General features: G+C 39.1%; 1 protein-coding gene across 2 annotated transcripts in view; it reads left to right on the top strand.

Moving 5' to 3' along the window:
* Positions 1–1,109: 1,109 nt before the first annotated feature.
* The window catches only part of LOC121947553 (protein kinase C and casein kinase substrate in neurons protein 1-like), a 46,968-nt gene continuing 26,676 nt past the window's right edge, over positions 1,110–21,401 (top strand). Inside the window, exons 1-2 of one of the 2 annotated variants that reach the window (XM_042492645.2) lie at positions 1,110–1,450; positions 10,030–10,101. The gene's annotated coding sequence lies outside the window, so the exon portion shown is untranslated. Of the gene's footprint in view, positions 1,451–1,472; positions 1,611–10,029; positions 10,102–21,401 lie in introns of those variants that run through there. The other variant, XM_042492646.2, reaches the window with a different exon arrangement.

Consider the following 21,401-nt stretch of genomic DNA (forward strand, 5'->3'; position numbering starts at 1 on the left):
GTTGAGTGGTTAGAGATGTGCTTAAACCACAGACATGTTGTCATTTCTCTAAAAGTAACAAGCAGGGTGGTTTTGAGCCACTAGAGAGAAAAACACAAATAGCTGTGATTTATTTTATACTCAAAATTAGTTTGAATTCACTTTATTGAAAAAGATAAATAGATGTCCTTGACTGATCCCAAGTTGAGAAATTATTTTGTTTCAGCAGCAGGTTATTGAGGCATTGCACAGTAGCAGTAAAAAAAACACAGTGATACTCATCACTAGAGATGACTAAAAAAAATATATATCAATAGCTCTAGAGAATGAGATGTGCAAATTTGCCATGTGCAAGGTTATTGATGAGAGAGGAGAGGAGATTAAGAAAATGAAAAAAAGAGGAGTGTTATGATGCAAACATTTGACAGAAATATAAGCACCTGGACCTTGTGATTTTAATGAAATTCTCACATTTTAATCAACCCAAAAAGGTTTACAGTGTCTTTTAGCAAGCTAACAGGCTCAACAAATCTGACCCTGGGTCATTCAAACACAAAACAGTCATTCAAAAAATGACAAAACACAGATTTTTGTTCAACAATTCTCTTTGACCTCGAGATTCCGTAAAATGTGTCTATTGTTATCTTTCTGCTCGCCAATGGGTTGCTTAGTCACCGTTCTGTTTACATTGGATTTGGCTCTTTGAGTAAACGTCATGTTATACCGTCACCAAGGGAGCACTTTGGTACAAAAATGGGACTTTGGCACAGCTGTGTAAGCCAGCAGGCAAGCAGAGCTTGCTTTTATGTACTTGAAACAGTGGATGGAGATTCAGCAGGCCTGTTAAGGCAGCTAAAGGACAAAAACACTCAGCTCCCTCCCCTGCAGTGGAGTGCAATGTGGGCGTGGTTGACAAGAAATTCAGTGACTCCTCCTCCTTCCATCCCGCTCTCCTTATTGGTTGAAAAGTGGAAGTCACATTTGGGGCTCTCCCCATTATTGAAACAGCTTTATTATTTTAGTAATGATCTATATCTATGATGCAAAATATTTCCCACATACTTAAATGTGCTGCACATAAAACTTTAATCCGCATCAAAACTTCAACGTGCACATGACCCACTTTCACCTGCAGATGCTGACACATCTGGAAAAGCTTCCCTGAGCTCATGTGCTAAATGGTGAGAAGGCAATTTCAGGCAACATTCCCGTTTCCAAGTTGCGTCCGCTGCACTCGTTTCTCCCTGCAGCCTATTTCTGTCGTCCATTGAAAAGGAAATCGCTGGGCCATCCCCCCGACGCGCGCCTGTGCTGTGGAGCTCCCCCTTGCTGCGTGCATCGTGATCTAGTGGATGCAGAGTCGTGCAGCGAGAACGCAGGGTCACCTTCTGTCACTGCAAGGGGAAATACTGAATAAATTGCAGCACAGGCTGTTGGGTTGTAGTGCACCTCAGCGGCAGCAGCATCTCTGGTAAGTCAGCCAGTGTGTATGTGATGTGATCCGCGTCGATGCCACATTGCTGCACTGGGAAGCTGAGCATCCTTTTAGCAAAGGGCGACGCAGGGATAAAGCCATCATTTCACATCGTTTGGAGAATGTCTCATCCTGTCTCTTCTGCAATACAAACCAAGTAATGCAGATTTATTTGCAATACTGTAGCTATGGCAATTTTGAATTATGCATGCGTCATTTTCAATGGTGTTCAGTTTGCACACGCAAAGGGTGACAGGGACCATCTTGCATCATCTTGGATTACTACTGCATGCTTTGCTCGCATGCTAAACTACATTTTTGAGTCGTTTGGTTTGGTTTTTGCACAGAAATGAGCCTGCAGGGTGATGCAGGGTGTTGTTTCACTGTGCAGCTGTTTCATTGCCCTTCAGTTTGATAAGAAATTTGACCCCAGTGTCCAAAGTGTATTTGCAGTGCTTTATGATTATCTGCTTCAATATTCCCAGTATGCCAATATGATATATGAGCTTTGTTATAGTAGATGGAGATGGTGGTCAAGGCTGGGGGAAGGATTGCCATTTTATGTTCCTTTCCATGCGTCAAACGAGTAAACAAGACCAGGAGCGCGAACTACGTCGATTAAATATGTCGTAATCAGCACTGCTTTATGTCCATAGTGGGTTTTATTCGGTGCAAATACACTAGATGAAGCAGGAATCGCCCTGTTTTGTATGTGAGGATTTCTCGGTGAAATGGACGCGAATGTTAATGAGTGAGAGCACTCTGCTCTGACGTTATGTAATTGGTTGTCACAGCAAAGAGAGGAGCCATCTCTAGCGTCATTGTGTTTTTTTTCTCTCTCTCTCTGACAAACCAACAGAGGAGGAGCATCCTGCTTTCTACATGGGATTAGGTGCATGTGGTCGTTTTAATCATTCATCAAATCTGCTCCCGAGCTGAAATGCATCCAGGCTTACAGCTGACTAAAAGTATCCCATAGCCACGTTTATGCGTGAGGCTTGCTGAGGATGTTATTTAGCTGTTTCTGGTTAATGTGATGTCTTCAAAACATTGATCCGTGCATGAAAGCATGCTACAGCTACCATCCACACACAATGCATGGCATATTAAAGGGCTGCTGTGTGTTTTTTTTTGTGTCTGCGGCTTCAAACGGTGACGTGGCAGATGAGTGGCAGGTGGCTCGTGCCCGCCTCAGCTTGTTTTGGAGCTGTCCGCGGTGCTGAATTCACTGTTTGCTGGAGTGCGTGTCTGTCAGCAGCCAAGGTGCCCCCAAGAGAGGCCGACACGAGGCTGCAGAGAGGAGATGATGATACTGTCAGGGGGGTAATCCAATTGCGTTGCGGAAAGGGGAGTCTAAGAGTACCTGCTATTTATTAGCAGGCTACTCACTCTTCACAGTGGAGGCCAGTTAAAAGCAGAGCATCAACAGGACGTGCTTGGTATTTTAGCAAAGGCAGAATATTTGACAGATATGTAGCAGTAGTTTCAGGCTGTATGTACGGTGGCCCTGAGGGTCAAAGCACACATTTCAGAAAAATAACATGTCACAAAATATGGCATTTTCGAAAACAGAGCGACATTTCACAAAACACCACAATGTCATGTTTTTATGAAATGTGTTTTCTGAAACTTTGATACCCTCAGGGCCACCATACTTATGGCATGTGACCTTTTAAAATGAAGCAATATTTTGTGCTGTGACCCCCCCCCCAAAAAAAATTGATGGCCCTTTTGAAGGGTTAGCACTTCAACCAGCTAAATAGACTACACATATTTACTATTTACATGGAGAATAAAAAACAAAAAAAAGGGAAAGTCGTAGAAAAAACAAATACATTTTTGTTCCACACAAATTTTCTTTTTATCCCTTTAATCACTGTGTGGACCATCAGATTTATCCACAGTTACAAGGAGAGGTGTCACAATATACTCTTATCAGTGATAACCATAATATTTAAAGATGACATGAAAAGAAATCTGTAGCGGCATATTTAAGCCTTAATTTTGGTCACGTAAATAAAAACAGGTGTCGAACTTCAGTGCCTTTTTCCTTCTTACTTAATTGTGTCCACAGCACCAAATATAGTAAATTGCCAGTTAGCAAAAGCTGACATTGACTATCTCGGCACATTTATAATCTTGGGCAAAGAATTGAATGCCTGCTTGTGTTTATGCAACATTTGAAAAGTTAGCGGTCTTTTGATAAAGATACTACTCTGTAGGACTTTCCTAAAAACAGTATATTGACTTATGCAGAAGCAATCCCTCTCAGTCATCACTCATGACCCACTCTCAGTGTGTGTCTGTGTATTTTCTTCTTGTTTTCTGTGTTTGGGATTTTTATGGGTGTGTACCTCCACAACACTCGGTGAGGTCAGGGCTTTAAAAATGTATTGACCATGTGCCAGACCGTAAGCAGCAGGCCCTCAAGAGACACTGTGCCAAAGAAGCTCAACTATAGCGAGGCAAAATGCCAAAGTAGAGTGAATATGGGGTCATCTTTTACCGTCACTTTTTGCTGGCAAGCATGTTTACAAACAAAAACTTATGATATTACATAGTATACCTTTAAACATATGTAGAAAATATGTCTCCAGGTTTTAAAGTAGGTATTGAAAGTGTTTTAGTATCAATACTAAAACTCAATATTTCAAATATTCAGCTGGTAATCCTCACAGTCTGTACCATAACTGTATTTCTCTATTTATAAGCATTTGTTTGTGTTTGTACGCTGCTCGGCTGTGTCCTTGAGCTCATAATTAAGTCACAAACTATCATTCCTCTGCCTTTTGAAGCTGTTAATTTTCTAAAGCCACAAGTGTGTCCTCTCGAACTTCTTGTATCGCTCATTGTGTTTCTGCAGTGCCGTTCATTTTGTGTTTCCACGCTTGACTTGTTTGTGTTTTTGATTATGGCGATGCAGAATCTTCCTGCTCAGGAGGCTTGATGTCAGGATTTGCACTCAGGAAACCGCCGGCTTGATCTGTGGTTATCTTTAACCTTTAATAGAAAACAGTGGTCGTGACATTAATAATATCTACCAAAGGGATCATAGTGAGAGCGTACAGCGAGCCAGGAAGTAAAAATGTAATAGTTTGGGGCAGTTTTGCTAAATGGTTTAGGCAGTTTTTAATCCGACTTCAATTTGGTTTCTTTTTGGCCATGTCCATAATAACTGACAAAGGATTAACAGGAGCGTGGGATTTGTGGGAAGCTGCAGTTCAGGCTTTTTGTCATTTGGTTGTTTGCTCTTCTGTTAATGTCAAACATTTAAAACATGCAGCACTTCTGACAAGTGAGGGCTGCGTTGCTCTTATTACAGTGCACGCCAGTTAAAACTATAGTTTTGCTTCACACGTGGCACTAATTCATTTCTAGCCGCAGTTTTCCTTTGCTTTATCTCTTCTCTTATGTTGCGTTACGATGCATCAAGACAAAGTGAGCAGAGAGAAACGGGTGCATAATGCTGATACATGCAAATGGTTTTTTCAGTTTTCAGATCCACGTAATCCAAAATATTCCGTCAGATCTGATTTTTGCTGTGTCTCTCACATGGAGGAATGTGGTGTTTCCTCATGTTTGTGACCTTTATGTTGCTGCGTTACATTGTCAGCCTTTGGTGTTTGCGGATGCTCCTGTGTGAGGCAGACACGACAATGTGTGAAATAGTGGGGTTTTTTATGTGTTGTGTTGATGAAAGGGTTAAAGGCTGCCGCTCCTGTGTTAGAAGAGGAGATAGTGGTGTCTGACAAGGTGTGAAAAAAGAGGCAATGTAAGAACAGAGAGTCTGAAGGGCAGCTGGAGTGTCTCATCTCTCTGAGTGCAGAGGAGAAAAGCGCACCGGCGAAGGCTCTATCCTTGGTGGAAGATTTATGACATTGGAGGTGATCTAAACAACCTACGGCGCCTTTTACACCACTGAAGGAATTTTTTCTGTTTGATTTTACGCTAAACGCTACTAAAGATCAACAGAAGTGGGATTAATACTCTCTTTCTTTTCTGAAATACAAAAGGGAGGTGCTAATTTCAACATTAATAAGAACATCTTTTCCGACGAGTTTATCTACAATCGATAATGTTTCTCCTGTTTTCTACTTAAACAAGAGCCTTTCACTCTGGAGAGCAGTACGAGCGAGGTCCATGTCACCAGGTGGCTTTCACCATCATGTCAGTGTTTGTGTCCTCTGAACCTTCATCATGTAGCTGTGGCTCAACCTGAGGCAGAGCACTGACTCACTGTGTGTCACGATCCTTTTGGGTAATTCAAAATGGAGTCCCAGCGTGGCGGTCGAGGGTATGAATGAATCATGTGCTAGTTTGGATCGATACTGGTGTGAATGGTTGAACATCAGTGGGCTGGTGCTGAAGCATTGTTTTGTTGACAGTTGAGCGTACCTGTGAATGCAACAGTTTCAGGTCACTGCTGTGAACACTAGAGGGTGTCAGATGATATCATGTTGACTTCTTGACTGGAGAGTGAAGCGGGTCATCATGGTGTGCGTGTATGTTTTGCCAAGACTGAAATTCTGTATCAGAAGCAAACTGCAACTTGACTGGAAATCTATTTTCCAAACTTTATCCGATGTTTTTGGCATGTGGCAGAGCCTGATCCTTTGATGGCCATACTGGGTGTCTCAGGAGAGGATAGTCCTCTTCATAGAGCCAATTACAGGATTTTAGCTTTGATAATGGTTTCAGCTGACAGGTTACTTCTCCTAAATTGGAAGTTACAGTTAAATTTTATGGTGACAAAATGTCATGCAGCACCTACAACTAGCGAAGCTCAGTTGTGTCAGGTTGTTCTGCGAACAGATTTGATTTCTTTTTAATCCTTTGTCAGTGATTTATTCTTTTTATGTACTTTGTTATCTGTAAAACACAAAAATGTTGTCTGCATTGAACTTATCTGTATATTTTGAATAATTAAGATACTATGGAGTTATACATCAGCTGAATAATGAAAATGTGACAAAAAAGAAGTTTTAAAAGCTTTCTGATGTGCCATTATGGAGGTGTATGTCGTTTATGGTTTGTGGTATACATTTTTGGCCAGCTCAAAGATGCCAAGATACTCCTGACATTTTACAATTTTCCTTTTTGTCTTTCACTCATTTGAGTGAGTCACATTTGAGTCACTTTGCCACATTTGTTTGCGATGCTGACAGGTTATTTAAACTTTTCATCCCACAGCCAAACAGCTCAATTTGATTCGCCCTGGTCTCTTAAATGGATGCCTGTGCGAATAAATGTACCAACGCACATACAGCTTTGCACAGCTCTGGTTCTGACTGTAACCCTGATATTTAAATATCAGAATAATTTTGGAATGCACATTTTTGCTGTCCCTATATTTATGTTGCAAGTGATAGCAACCAAAGGCCAAGAATTGGTTGCTAATTTCTCTAAATCGTTGTCAATGGCGACCAGGTCACTGTGACAGTCAGTATATATGGTAAAGAAAACAAGCATATATTGACATTTGAATTAAAAACTGGGAACGGATTATTTTTGGCGTCTTTGCTTAAATAACTTAAATCTCTAAATCTGATAAATCAGCTAGTTTTTTTGTTGACTGTCAGTAATTGTTTCATCTCTGTCAGAAACTTAAGCAATCTGTGAAGTAATTGAAGATTTCTGCATTAGAGGACTGCTGATCTATGTGCCTTTGTGACTGAACATTCAGATGAAAAACACTAGTGGCATAAAGTGACCATGACTCAGCATTTTGACATGATGTCGAGCCAGAATCTGTTGGATGTGGCCGTTTTCAGGCATCTCATGGTGCCCACATCTCAGGTTGCTTCATCTGATGGGTGGGCTGCTTCATCGCTGGTTTTTGCCTGAAATTCAGTCCATCCATCTGTTATCTAAACTGCTTATCCAGCTCATAACGTGCAGTAGGAGTGTATCCCAGCACACACACAGAAACATAGGGGTACACGCTGCACAGGGAGCACTTGTGCAAAATGCAGAAAAGACAGTAAGTAGTGTCAATCACATTACATTTCTGAAGACACTGTAAGCTGAATTTAAGTCATTTTAGCCTCATTAATATTCTTTGCCAAATGTCCAGATATTAAAGACAAGACAAGATGGCTGTATGATGATATGAGCATGATGCTAAAGCTGGAGCTGCAGCTAGCGATTGTTTTTGTTATTGATTAATTTGGATTAAAATGGTTAAAAAAAAAAATCCCAGAGACACCTTCAAACTGTGTGGTATTTCCTTCAAACAGTTTAAACCCAGAGATATTCCATTTTAAATTAATTAATACAGAAAGAGTTGGAGTGAATGTTCGAAATGTTTGTTTGATAAATGTCAGTGATCCAAATCTTTACTACTTTACTTTTCTTTCACTCTTTTAGTTGATTAATTGTTTTTGCAGTAGATAAAATCTTGATCCGAGTGTTTTAAATTGTATCAAACCACAAATTATTTCCCTGCACAGTCTAGTTCTCTTTTCCTTTTGGTTCATTTAATGTGTTTTCAACATTTCGCGCACCAGTGTAATTCTTGTAGAAGTGCACTCCGAGTGCAGACCTCCGACAAGGCCATATGCTCTATCTCTCAGTGTTAATAAAAGTGAAAAATAATTTGCGTATTCGCTGCACGATTCAGACCCTCTTCAAAATTTAATGCGTTCCTCCTTGGCCCATTCTTTTGGACCAGTAGTTTTTCTATAATCCTGCTGTAGAACAGACGAACAAACAAACCAAACCAAAAACATTACCTCTTGGTGAAGGTAAAAAGAGCACCATGACCCAGTGGATGATCCCAGTACAAGTGTGTATAAACATTTCATGAAACACGTTTAGTATCAGATAGTTGCAGGGAGGATTTAAACGTAGTAGCTTAAATAACATAGTAACAGACTGGTTAAATATCAGCTCTATCTAAAAAAACAGTATGTGATGATCAGATTTGAAGTGATAATTGCATTCTCACACCAAATGGGAGCTTCAAACCTCAATATATACAGTAGATGACTATCACTTGCTGGAAAACACTGATTTTAGTCACAGTAATATCTCGACAATCAAATGATTCATCTGTCCAATATAACACAACAAAATACAGTTACAGTTACAATAAACCAGCTTCTACCTTTTTGGAGTTCATTGTCGAGTATATTTATCCAATATACTTCCCGATACTATCTACATTGCTGTTTATTTTTGTAGTGTAGGTGAGCAGTAGGGTTATGCATTTACAAGAATCCGGCGATACATTACGTATGTACCCATCGCCATTTGCTTGTGAGTGCCAGATTGGTACTGCGCATGTGCAACTCTCAAAAGCAATTAGAAGGAAGATGTCTCACTCCTTAGCTACTTCCATCATCAGCTCCAGAAAAATGATGTATTTAATTCCTTTTTACCTCAAGATTTACTAGATTTACTTGCCCTGCGCAATCCTTGGTGATGGTGTTGACGCACTCTTTGTGACTGTTTCATAGGCTCGTGCTGTTGTGTTTTTGCTCAGGATATGTTGTTAAATTGGAGTAAAAGAGTCAAATGGTTGAAGATAGATTACAATACTTGCGCTTTTACTTTTACAACATTTCTTGATTTACTTTGCTTATTTTATGTGTACTTATTGACCTTTTGTTTGCTAGTTTGTTTACTTTTCTTGATTGCATGACTGTTGTAATTTGTATTTGCTGATTATGCTTCTTGAGATGAGATTCTTTATACGCCCCAGTGGTCTCCTAAATCTCACCTGCACACATGTTCTTTTGTTTTTGCATTTCTGTTGTTATGTTTTTTGCAAATAAATCTTAAACCTTAAACAACACTGCTATCTAGGGTTTGAGGGTTTAAACATAACACAAAATGAACCACCATCACCGATCTTTGCATGTAAAATCTTTTTTTTTAATAGTGTTTGTCAGAAACGATACAGTATACAAAACATAATGTTATGATACTCGTGTGTGTTGATAGTTTCTTAGTGAGCGGTTTGTGTTGAGTTTTGTGCTCTGTGTGGGATGCATATCGCTACAATATGGTTTGTGTTAATGACAGTAGAAAGGTTACACTTATTAAAATTAATGCTGAGTACATAACTTATACACTACATTATGTGCTCATCATGTATCTGTGTGATATGTTGTCTACTGACACATATCGTTCAAAAATCATTGTAAAATTCACAGCAAAGTCATTATCCTTTCACTCTATTGAGATGACACCGTACATAATTACTGTTAACAGCATATGAGCAGTAAAATTCATAACTTTTATTATAACTGGTTCATAATTCTTCCAATGTTTAATTATGTACAACAGTTGGTGTATTAGTATACAACTAAAGTAACAGAGCAGGCTGATATTAATAAAATCTTTTACCTCCCTGAGTGTCAGAGTTTAATAATCTCCGCTTAATTGTGACAGTTCAAAATTAAATTCAACTAACCTTTTAATATCTTCGCCACTGTTATTATAATTGGTGTTTTGACACTTTGTTTCAATCATGTTGGGCTGATTTCCATTTGTTTTCCCATTAGCAGAGCACTTGCACTCACTGTTACTCGATCCTCAAAAGACTGACCCCAACATCTCATGTTTTATTTCAGGTGATCTCCTGCAGGGGACCAACAGCTCTCTCTAAGGTTTATGGAAACCTGACCTCCTATTTGGAGGAGAAGGTGAGTTGCACCTGTTTGTGTTGTCTGTTCTCTGAAATCTTCCTTTTCTCTTGATCCTCATTTAATCTTGGATGCTCTAGGAGACCACCAAGTGATTTTAAAGACCTTTTGTATAATGTATAATGCTAACACACACCAATTGAGGTAATTAATAGCTCTTCATCAGTGGTGTTAATATTTCATGAGGGCGTTCCAGTCTGTCAGGGAGCTAACTGGAGGTCATTTTTTTTGTTTCTTATGCTGCCCTCATGCCAAACGACTTTTCAAGCTATTTCACTGATGCAGACAAATTTGTCATGTTGGAATAAAATCATGAGACCTTTTGCTCGTTCCCTCGGTTTGTTTGCGCTCCTGTGATCTTGACCATTTGATGGTGTTAAGGAGTGAACAAGACTTTAGCGTGTCTCTGATCAACAAGCCAGCGTTTATTTTAGCTAGAAATCTTCATTTTTGGGGGCACCACAGTAGCTCCCCTGGTAGAGCGCACACTCCATGGACAAAGACGGTGTTGTTACTTCAGCAGCCTGAATTTGACTCCAACCCGGAGCACTTTGCTTGCATGTTGTCTCCTACAGGATTCCCACTGTCACTGAAAACCTGGAAAAGTCATGGAATTTCACAATCATGTTTTCCAGGCATGGAAAAGTCATGGGACTAGACTTTAGAAAAGCAGTAGAATTTGCTTTGTGTAATGAAATAAATCTTCTGTCAAAAACCTTCCACATAATAGCACTGACAGCAAATCTGAGTTCTGTAGCTGTCGACGTAACGTAGCTGAAATGTGTGCCGATGTTTTGTTTACCATCACAGACGTTTCTTCATTTTCTCCTCATGCTCTGTCTCTACCTTCATGCCAAACCTCCGGGCAAGTGGGGCAAGAAAAAAAACTATAATGGGTCCTCGAAAACTCATGGAAAAGTTTTAAAAATTTTCTCTATGAAACTGTGTGGGAATGCTGCCCCTATCTCGTCTTCCCCCTTTCCTGTCACTTTTTGTCTGTTCTGTTTATAACGGTAAAAAGAACAAAAAAAATAACATTTAATAAAAGACAGGAAAAAACCTAATTTTTAAAAACTATACCCCTCTTACTCCCTAAGTCTCGTCTCACCGAAATAACACAGTTAACTAACAGGCTGGTATCAAGTTGAGGCAACAAAATCCAAAATGTAAAACTCTGATATAAATACAGTTGATCTTTATAGATTATATTTATTGCCAAATTGACAAAAATTATTGTTGTCACATGATGCTTTTCTAGAGTTATCTGTTGTTTTGCAGCCACATAAGGAATTATTAATATGTTGTATTTCTTAAAGGGAGTTTGATATAATATTTAATCTCAAAGGAATCCAGTTAAATTCTTAAAAATAGTGACCCTGCAAGTTAATCAGTATTCACAAAAGGTTAGTTTGTGACATGGTAGGCATTTATAATTAGACTTTTATATTGAATTGTTCTTCGTGTGGTCTACTCAGTGCATGAGCGTGCACTGCATGATTAACATTACGTGTAGGATTACAGCACTACTTAAGGGTTGCATTTCAGCTCTCTAGTGATCGTATCCACTGATCTGTATTCTCTTCAGGTTGCAATAACATTTAAACGCTCTTAATAATTCACCTAACTTTTGCTTTTAGAGGTTTTATCAGGAATTGTATTTCCTCCCTAAGAGCAGATCTCGTTTTCTCACTGGAGAGAATATCTCAGGAGTGATTATTGATTTCCCGGTTTGATATCTTTGTTGTGTGTGCGTTATGGCAGCAGCACCTCAGCGCAGCAGCAGGGAGGTTAAGCAGCTGTTTGATAAGCACAGCCTGTTGTCTGTATATGCAAGAAGGCTCATCAGAACACGATGGCCCAGTTCAGTGAGGCTTCTCCAGGGATCCTGTGCAGTTTGTACTGTGAGAGGAAGCTGGGTCAGAAAATAAACAAAGTGTACTCAAAGGCTGAGCAGGAACTTAAGAGCCCACAAAGGAAATATTTTCGCCAGCAGCAATATTGTACCTGTTAGTCATGTCCAGACAATATTTTGTGCTTTACTCTCTGGCCTCAGCTACACCGTTTGTCCACAAATACAGTGCTGATATTTTCTTTTGCAGAAATGTTTGTGTTCTCACTTTTTAGATTTAGAAAATGGCTCATTAGATCAGAGGATCCTTAATTTTCAATTATTTATTTTGAAATATCTAATTAAAGCAGTAAGTGGCATTGTCCAGGTAGATTGCAAGTACTGCACTTCCATGCTTTGTTTTCGAGATGAGAAATGTGAAAATGTAAACTTGGCTCTTACAGCGCCATCTTGAGGTCAGTAAGCACCATTTTACGTCCCTTAAATGAAGGTGGAATTTGCAAACCACCTGTCAATTTTGTGAGTTTTCATCCCACGGTTTTGTCTGTACAAACACTTTTAAAAAGAAAAATTGTAATAAGTAGAAGAAAGAAGGAGATAATAAGAACAAAAGCAACATGGCTCCAGCAGTGAATTGTGCTGCTTGGACCCCTAATTAAGGAGAAGATGTACCAATTTGATTCCACATTTTAATCATATCAACACGGCATTTTTTAATAATCACAAAACATATTACCTAGTCTAGTAATGTCTTTATTCCAAAGTCTTTATCCAGTCACGATTATTTCAATCATAAATCAAGAAGCATGTCTTTGATGTGATAATACATCTGTAATGATGTGCTATAATAAAAACAGCTCTGTGTAGGAAAAGGAAGTAGAGTTAACAATCTTGTGGTAGCAGCACAGTGAGTACTAATTTTTAAAGAGCATGCAGTCAAATAAATCCAGTCACTTAATTCAATTGATTTCTTATCTGTCAGCCACACTTTGCTGCATGGACTATAAACATTTGGAAAGTAGGATTGTGATATTCTAAATTCTTAGAGTCAGATTTCGAGTTGCTCACTGTTTCCTCTTCGTGCCAGTTGGGACTCGTTGGCTTGTTTATGCCTTCAGGCTGTTTAGCCAATCCCCACATGGAAACATTTACACCAGACTTATTTATTTTTCTTCCTTCTTTATTTAACAACCAGCAGCACTAGTTTGGCTCCTGATTAGGCATATCCATCCACCACACTCAAAGCCAAATTGGCAATGGCTGCTCTCAAGTGTGCTTCAAATAGACACTACAGGTATTTGCCAACTCCAAGTATGATATAGTCTTGAGTTTAGGTTGTGTCTTCAAGCTGTCACATTGTGTGTTTTTTGCTAGTTGACTCTCATTGCAAAAGATTGCAAGTGAGAGACCAGTCTGTATTTTTGCAATTCGGGTCTGATTTGAGTCTCAGGTCTGCAGGCCTGTCACTGGGCACACAGTCAGTTACGCTACCCAAATGGCCTCTGGGTATTATAGGTGAGTATAAATAGGGATGTAAGGTGATTATAGTCTGGGCATTCAGTTGACGCATCTCTGGTGTTGTTGCTTGTGTTCTCCTGTCAGGTTCCTGTTATCATGATCATATTTCAATCAGGAGAGACAGGTGAATGAAGTAAAGATAATTATTACAGATTACAGGTGTACGGCTTAACAGGTAATGGGATCATTAAGATTTGACAGAAAGACTTAGACTCCAGAGGGAGATTTTGTAATTGAGGGGCGTCTGGAGTTCAGACACTGTTGTTGGTGGCTGATGACTCTTCTCAGACTGATAAATATGATAAATATGCAAAGACTAGGTGATGATGGGGATGTGGAGGGTGTACGCAACTGCAGCATAAACGCACTAAAGGAAGAGAGTCATATTTAAAAGAAGAAGCAGCAAGATGATAGGCTTACAGTGAAAGTGTGTCACTGTGCTATTGATTAACTGTGATCAGCTGAAAGAACAGCTGGTGTCTCAATTGTTGGCCACAGACAAGGACAGCAAGAATTTGTAAGTGAGCATGCATGCTAGGAGTGAATGGCATTACATAGATAGGCATAGATATTTATTAGTCCTTTACGAAATTTGTCACGTACTGTTCAGCATTTGTCAGAAAAGTAAACAGACAACTATGTCAACAGATTAAAAAAAAAAAACATTAGCATGTAAAAGTATAGTCATCTGCACTGTGCTCAAAAAGCATTGAGACGTGCAAAAGAAATACGTCGTAAATGGATATTTCATACAGATAAAAAGACAAGGAGTCAGAGGAACAAAATAAAATATATTGAGACAGTTATAAAATACAAGAATACATTTTACAGTGCAGTGTAAGGAATGAGTGAATATTTGATATTTAAAAAGGCAGCAGCAAACAGAAAAGTCTTCGGCCTTCAGCAGACCTGCTGTTTTCTGGGAGTTTGTTTCAGTTATGTAGTGCATACAAAATATATGCTGCTTCTCCATGTAAGCTCTTGACTTTGGGGACACAAAGCAGACCTGTCCCAGAAGACCTGAGAGGTCTCAGTGGTTCATTTACCTGTATCAAGGAAATATTTATTGCACTGATACTATATCCGACACACCATTTGACTTTTTTTAATATATTGACTCGTGGGCGGCACTTTGAGGGCGGTATCTTGTCACCATGTTGGTGGTCAGTATTTACAACCCAGTCAGCAGAATAAATGCTGGCATTGTATGTTTCTCAAAACCAAAGAAATGTAACATTTATACATGGTCATGAAGTGGATATTTTGAAACTTTAAGTTTCATCAACACTGTGGTTAACATGTGGTTATGTTTGGAAAAAAAAACACTTGGTTATGGTTAGGTTAAGATAAAACACCTGCTATGAGCAGCACAATCACAGCTGAAAATGCCACCAATTTCTTGCAAAAAAAACTAAAACAAAAAAAGGTTATGTTGTTTCTTGGTTTTGAACAGTACATTGATATGCAGAAACATACAACGCCAACATTTTCTTCTGATGACTGCACATATATTTAAAGAGTGAGTGAGCATATATTAGCATGCAAGCAAGCTAAACCAAGATGGTGTCGGTGAACTATTTTTTGGAAAATGTTTTTTGAAGCTTTTTATTACCTTTTAAAAACAAAGTGAAAGCAGCTGATAGGAGATTTTTATTTTGCTGTGTAAGCAGCCCCTTCTCTCTTCCCTCCCACATAGAGACTAGAAGCAAAGATACATTTTATTATCGGGAACACTGAGTCTCCGACTGGCTTTCGTAGTCAGTATGAAAACATTTCATTTAGAAGTTACATGTATAGCCATTACTCTGGAAAGTGAACCAAAAGCTGTTACTAACAAGCCTCGGGGCTGTTTTCGGTAAATGAAAATGCATTTAAGTTCGGCTGTTGATGGGGGCAACCAGTGAGATATACACTGCATAACCCTTTTTAGTTAAAATAATCAGCGGTGCTCTCTTCTTTTCAGTAACTCCACCTCCCACTCTCCTCTCGTCTCATAAATTCATGTTTACATGTTCAGGCAGTGCGTTTGTAGGTAGCTCATCAGTATTCAGTGCAGCATCAGGCAGCTAAACAGTAAGAAGGCGGAAAGAGCAGCATTCCCAGATTGACTGTTGCCTTGCTCATTTACTCCCTCCCTTACCCTGCTCCCTCTTTCTGTGATATCGGGAAAAACTGGACTGGAACCAGAGCCTCCATCCTTTCTGCTCCATCTCACAGCTGCTGCTGCATGTCTGCAGTCCATTCCTTCATCACCACCCATCACAATATGTCTGTCTCCCCCTCCTCCACTCTGCTCTGCCTCTCTTGTCCGTCTCTCGCTGCCCTCCCCCGGCCGTTTTTTCCCCCTGTCTTCGCCACGCTGTCACCAGGAGGCTTGTGGCATGAGGCTTGATAGTTACATAACCACTGCAGCAGCGCTCGGGACGGCGTGTTAAATCTCAGTCGCAAGTGTTTGTGTGTGTTTATAGGTGCTGCCCCAAAATGTATGTTTCTGCTCAAAAACCAAATTTGTAGAGGGGTCCAGTGACCATCCATTCAATAGTCTCTCTCTGTCCTTCTGTTTGTTTCCTGCTGCCGGGGATCTCTCACTGTTTAAAAAGGGATTTTTGGTACATATCCTCACAAAGTGTCTGGCATGGGCAGATCAGTAGGGTAGCTGTGTGGACAAATTCAAGATTTCAATACGCGAAATATGCGTTTCTCATGGATAATTTTACATTTTACATTTATTTTTTTCAAGAAATCATGTTGTAATTGATGTTGAATGTATCGAAACAAGGGCAGCCATGCTAGTGGCGCTGTGAGGCTGTTCTTGGGCACAGCAGTGTTTCATGCTGCTACTAATTTCTTATAATTTGTGTGACATTTCTTGCCTAGTTGCTCATTGCTTTTTGTTTTCATGTTTCTGAAAGAAATCAAACCAGTTTGCTCCGAGTTAAATACTTGAAAGGCATCTGAGCGCAGGAAAAGAGAAGTGATGTTGACACAGGTTTTAAAAGGCTTGTTAGACAATTTTTCAGGTCACAATTTGCTAGCTTATCTAAAAAGTACCAGGATGTCCTAATGCGAGCTGATGAGAATGTGCATGAGGCACAAAAGTTTTTAGTATTGTATCTGTGACTATTCAAATATCTTCAATGCCTTTTTTGGAATTTTATGGTTGAACAGGGAGTTTCATGCCCGTCCAAGAGTTTGGAAATGTTCCAGCAGCCAGTAACCTCATTGTGTCTCAGCAGATATTAAATATAACGTTTACCTCTGGATCCCTGGACAACTGAAACATTATGACACCTCCCATTCAATCCTCTGTAGGACCTTATTTTTCAAGTATAATAGATGTTAAATAATCTCTTTCACTGTGAGGTGAGCCCTCCTTAGACCTGGTTGGATGAGCAGACACCACCCACTGTACTATCGCTGCTTCTAACAACTGTTTTGGAAATCACACATTCTCAATAAAACTGAAAACAGCCATGTAGTTACAGAGTCAGTTACAGAGTTACAGTTATATCTGCACAGTGTCTAATTTGTAGTGATAGTTGTTAACAAGGTTAGAGAGACAGTGAGTCGTGTCATCACTACAATGGCTCATTGATTGATCTGGCTGAGGGCCTCATTAAATTCGTAGTAGGCGTTTTACAGCCTCTCACTGATAGTTAAAGCAGGCAGTAATGTAAAATTATATACTTGCATTGTTTTAAGAGGTGTTACAGTATTTAGATTTACGGGAGCACAATAACATAAAATCTGACTTTTGCAAGTTATGATAAGGGAAGGACAAAACTTTTATAACGCTGTGTCAGGAATGTCACTTAGTTAATGGGTAAGACTCCACATTTTTGTCTGTAGGTGTGTTTCTTTGTGACTTTTGGCATGGCAGTGTTGGTTGTTCCACCACTTTGGTCTTTTCTGAGATATCTCCTCAGCTATTCATTGTTTTTCCATGAAATTTAGTGCAGATAATTATTTTCGCCTCAGGATGAATTGCAATGACTTTGGTTACCCTCTAACATCTCACTTCATCATCAAAGTGCAAAACTAATGACATTCCCATTAACTTAACCTTTACTTCGTGTTTGTGCTGATTACCAAATGTTAACAACGAAACATGTTAACACTGTGTCACTGTGAGTGTGTTACCATGCCAACATTAACATGCTGCTCATTACAGCCTAATAGAGCTGTTTGAATGGCTGTGTTGACTTTCATTCAGTGATCATTCCTGCATGGAGTGTATAGGTTGGCTGTTTTCATATTATTGTGGTTTTAAACTTGAAAAAGGCCCATTCATGCCCAAACATTTCTGCATCTCTGAGCCAAAGATCTAAAACCAAAGTCATTTTGTGATTATTTATTTCTAGCTCAGTCCTCTGAATAAAATGTTGGCATTTCATGTGACGTCGTACATGAGTTAACAAACAACAAAATCAGATGTGTTTTAGTGAGCCATTCCAGTGCTATCAGCAGCCTTATTTGTACCAAATATGGGTGTTGTATAAATACCCATTGCTGTTTTTCCAGCTGGGATTGTGGCACAACTTGTAGTTGTTGTTTTTTTCCCAGACATCCCTGCATTTTCAGCAGGGATTTTGCCCCAAAAACAAGGTATTTTAAGCCTTTTCCTACACATAACCAAGTGCTTTTTGTGCCTTAACCATCCATTCATTAAGCATTAGTGTATTACATAATACACTAAGTATAGTATTACATAGTGTTCTTTAAATGCATATTTTAAAAGTATTCACAACATAATAACGGAAGTAATGCATCCATGGATGTAGAAATGAACAATACAACAAAAAAAAATTGTCAGTGCCCATTTGATTTATTATTATTTTGTCCTGGCAACTATTACATAGTCAGATGTTCTAGTGGGAGACAACATTTGTTCTTTTTCCTGTTAGGATTTTCATTTTAAATATCTTGTGGGTCATTTGTTAATTTGATTGTGCTCACTCTCTTTAAGAAAAATTCAATTGAAAAAACAAAACAAAAAAAGATTATTTTATTCAATTTTTTAAGAAATAAGCATGTACACCATGATTTTATAAAATTGGTCCATGATTATAAGGCACAGCACCAAAATAATAACATGCACAGTATAATGAAGTTAAATGATAATTATTGTGTACGTCAATCCGATTCATAGCCACTGTCCCCAGTTTAGACGTTTGTCCACAGGTTTTATCTGTTCAATTCCAGGTTTCTTCCATTTCTGCAGAAAAACAGTCTTTCCATCAATATAATGTTATAAAAAAATCCAAAGTCTTGTGTTATTATTACATTATTTTGATAAACTGCTTAAGAAACAAGCTTGACGAGCTCATGTTGTTTTTTTAATTGAGTTGATTTTTATTTCAGTGTTAAATGACATTGCACATACCTAGTCTTTGTTTACATTTAGTTTGCAACAGTTACTCTAAGAGGATGTTTCATTGTGGCAGTGCATTACCTCAGCGCTCTGCTGTCATTGGATAGTCCTTGTATCAAACGAGACATTGGAGATTGAATCAGCGTACAAACTGTTTTGTGAGCTGTCAGATGACAATCCCTACCAGCTCCATATGACCTGCAGCTGACCATGACCTCTGACCTCCCTGGCGGGTGGTAGAGGAGGAAGAGAACATTTCCCCACAGAAATCCATGACATATAATATTAATGTGTTTTTTTGTTATTTACATCCCAGTGCTGACGAATTTGTGTGTGATTGTTAGATGAACAGTGGCACACCTGGCTAACTCACACAGCTAAAAAAAGTGGATATTGATTGAAAATAGGCCACAGGAAAGCACCCCTCTCTCACTCTCACACACGCTCAAATGCAAAGACCAAACAGGGATGTAGAAACTTGATTCTTGTGCACTCAGAGCACCTCTGGAGGCATTCATAATCAGATAGCTGAGTCATCCTGCGCTTGTTTGCTTGAAATCATGAAACACACAGCTAGCCGGCACTGCACAGGCCTCTTTGGATGGGGATTCTTCGTCAAAATACCTGACATTATAAATCTGACTGGAATGTATATTTGATCAGTTCCTCTTCTGTTGTTATGAAGAAATATTAATCTGCAGAATGTCTGAGTTTGATGTTGGAGACAGATTGGAAGTGACGTCTTGCTGCAGGTTATAAGAGTGCCACCCTCATCTTATTCAAGTATGCAGTGGTGAAACTAAATATACCCAAGTGCTGTGAGTGATTATTTCCTTACTGCGGAAAGCCACATGGGTAGCACACTTTTTGTCCTTGCTTATATTGATTTTCTACTTGTTCTGCTAATCGCAATGATTCTTAAAGGGAACCTATTTTGCTTTGCCTTATTGTCTGTCAAATATATCATGTTAAATTGTAGGATGTTCATACAAGCCCAAAGTTTAAAATAATGAGCTAAATGTTTGTAAAAGAAATCCCTGTGTGCAACATCGTGACTTTATGATTTATATGCTCATCTGCTCAATGCACAGTTGACTGCGAGTGTTTACATACAGAGCCTACACTGCTATAAGTAGCTACATGTTAACCTCAGGGAAACACAATTTTGGTTGTGATTAATTTCAGAATGATTTCAGATCATATTCCTACGGGAACATGTCTGGTTGTGAAGATTTTGGTTTAGAAGCATTTACTTATGATTTTTCTCTGTAGAAAGTGCCAATATGCTCTGTTACAGTTATTCCCTGTGCTTTTTTTCTCCCAAGAGTGTTTGCCCAGTGCCATAACGTACTGTGATTGGCTACTACTACTATACAATATAAGATATATGATACCATGGTACCATTTTTGATGCTGTGGGGAAAAACTGACACACACACACACACACACACACACACACACACACATATATATATATATATATATATATATATATATATATATATATATATATATATATATATATACGCAGTATAAAAAGGCTACAACATGACAGCGACTTGTATTTTCCCGGTTAGCAGCAGAGAACAGCAGAATGACTGTAGTAAACATTACAAGACAGCGAGGCTCTAGAGAGGGTGCTGGTGCATCGATACAGCGGAAAATGAATACTAAAACTGTTTTAAATTTTCAGAATTGTTAAGTATTGATAAATATCCATTTTTTACAACACTACTATATGCTGTGATTGGCTAGTACTTTTTTATGTCAATCTGTCAGAGTCAGAGGCAGTTAGGGTTAGTCCCCAACCTCTGTGATGGTGCAGAGATACAGAAATCCTTTTCTATGGAGACTTTTTGGAGGGGCGCTTACAGAGTCAGACCCAAAAACGAGTGTCTCAGACAGAGGGTGAATGCAAGTGTTCCAGCACAGATATCATGTGAAAAATAAAGTTTAGAAAGTATATAAATAAAGTATTTGAAATCCAAAATACAAGTGTAAAACAAAAAATGAAATCAATAGGTCACCTTTAACAAATAAATGTTAAAAAAAAAAAAAAAACAATCTGTCTACATATACTTCTGTTTCAGGGGCTTTCCTCTGTTGTCTCAGCTAAAGTTAGCTGATATAGGAGAGAGAGGAGATGTGGTTAGGTTTTCTCCCTAAATTTGGTTGCAGACTCCCTATTTGGATCAACAAATCCATTCAGATTTGACTCTCCTTCTCTATGCCTCAGCAAGCAGAGAAAAAGACTCACGGCAAACACGTTCAGCTGATGAATAACACAACACCCTCCACCCTCACTGGGTTTCCCTCACTTCCCCTCTTTCTCTATCTGCACTCTTTTATCTCGCTCAGATTGTGGCATCTTTTTGGAAATAGTCTCTCCTCTTTGGTCCCTGTTTTGCGCTCATACTTCACAAGTTCCCCTCCCGTGTTTGTTGGTGCATGCACATTCTGGAGGACGTCTGTTGATTATGGGATGGACAGCTGACATTGCGTCACCCAACCAGCCTTCTTGCTGCTGTCTAAAGCGCCGGTCACATGGTCAGCTTAATGACG

The sequence above is a fragment of the Plectropomus leopardus genome, chromosome 9 (assembly GCF_026936395.1).
Source record: "Plectropomus leopardus strain MGB_pleo_1.0 chromosome 9, ASM2693639v1, whole genome shotgun sequence".
NCBI classification, from domain to species: Eukaryota; Metazoa; Chordata; class Actinopteri; order Perciformes; family Serranidae; genus Plectropomus; species Plectropomus leopardus.